The sequence below is a fragment of the Elephantulus edwardii genome, unplaced genomic scaffold, assembly GCF_000299155.1.
Source record: "Elephantulus edwardii isolate Elephantulus edwardi_28Jun2011 unplaced genomic scaffold, EleEdw1.0 scaffold00013, whole genome shotgun sequence".
NCBI classification, from domain to species: Eukaryota; Metazoa; Chordata; class Mammalia; order Macroscelidea; family Macroscelididae; genus Elephantulus; species Elephantulus edwardii.
The window spans coordinates 28,860,953-28,862,936 of NW_006399763.1; positions in this window are offsets into that span (position 1 = coordinate 28,860,953).

Here is a 1,984-nt window from a genome sequence, read left to right on the forward strand (position 1 = left end):
TCTATCCTGTGCCAACCTCATTGTCTCCAACATATCTACTCCTTCTATATCAATCACTGAATCGATCTCTGTCATAGAGGGTCTTCCTCTCCTGCACCATCCCTCTCCAAGACTGGTACCTCCTTGCAATGTGCCCAAAATATGCTCGCTAAAGCTCCAGACTCCTTGACTCCAATAAACAGCCCAGCTTCACCCTCTCAAGGACAAACCTATTTGTTTTCCTAGCAGTCCATAATATATTCAACACTCTTCTCCAGCACCACAGCTCCCAGGCATCAATTCTCTGCCATCCCTAGTCAATGTACAGCTCTCTGATGCAGTTGCAGTTGCAGTTGCAAAGACTATAGCCTGGATCAAGCGCACCTTAGTCTCCAGACTGACATCATTGCTGTTCAGTACTCTGAAATGATCCCTGACAGCAGACTTTCCCAGTGCAATTTATCTCTTGATTTCCTGGCTGCTGGTACCAAGAGTGCTGACTGTGGAACTAAGCAAAGTGAAACTGTTAACTAGCTCAATATTTTCATCATCCATACTGATGCTGCTAAATGGATCTGTGGAGAGAATCTTTGTTTTCTTGATGTTGAGCTTCAATCTGTATTGAAGGCTGCAGTCCTTGACATTCTGCAACTAGTGCTTCAGGCCCTCCTCCGTTTCAGCAAGCAGGGTTGTGTCATCTGAATAACACAGGTTATTGATGAATCTTCCACCAATCTTGGTGCCATATTCCTCCTCATACAGCCCAGCATTTCAGATGATCTGTTTTACATACAGATTGAAAAGGTTGTTGTTGTTGTTATATATTGTTGTTCATATGCAGAAATTAAATAAAATTTTGTTTATTGCTTTTATACCCTGCAACATTGTTAAATTCTTTGTTTAGTTCTACAAAATTTCATGTGAACTCTCTTGGACTTTTAATATCATCAATGAATAAATTATTTTTTCTTTTCCAGGATGGGTAGAATTGTTCTACTGGTGATGTCTTCCTTTTGTACTTGATTTCAAGGTAAGAAACTTTATTTCTTATTCTATGAAGTATAATCTTAGCTGTTAGCTTTTCATGTATACCCTGGATCATATTCAAATTACCATTCTGTTCCGTTAACTTCAGAGTTTTTATTCAACTAAATTTCTTTTTTTACTACCATAGAGATAATCTTGTGGTTTATTTCCTTTTTCTGTTCAAATGGAGTGATGTCTTCATTAATAGTACAATGATAAATCATTTTTACGTTCTTGGAATACCACATAGACTGGGATACAGTTCCTGTAATGTTGTTGGGTTTTGTATGTTAATAGATTTTGCTTGCTAATACTTTATTATTTTTAAAATTATATCCATAAGAGATTTTAAGTTTGTTTGTTTTATAAGGGTTTAAATATCTATTGTTAAATACCATCGAGTTTAAACCAACTCATGGTTGGCCCTCTAGTAGATATTCAAAGGGTATAAATCACATGAAAATAGATTACCCTCATTTTCCCCAGAAGCTGACCGTCTAGAAGGTTTCCAGAGGATGTAAATTGCATTCAAGGAGATTTGTCATGATTATCTCACAAAGGGGTTGGTAGAATTCTTTGTGCCTATGGATTGGCAGCACAACTTCTTACCATGAGGTTAACAGAGATCCTGGGGTTTCAATAATATTTGTCTTAATTCCCTAAATGTTGTATGGAACTGTTTAGGAAAATCATCCAGCCCAGCTTTTTTTTTTCTTTTCTTTTCATTTTTTCGCTTTTTAAAAGAGTGGGAGGTTTTGATTATTACTTTATTCACTTGCTATGAGACTATATTTCTTCTTGAGTCAGTTTGTGTTTCCAAGAATTGCCCATTTCATAGGGCCATGTGGGAAGACAAGGCAAAATATTATAATGAAATGTTCAAAGATCTGGAGTTGGAAAATCAAAAGGGCCGAACTTTCTCAGCATTTCTAAAGCTGAAAGAACTGAAAAAAGAAATTCAAGCAATGAGTTACAATGT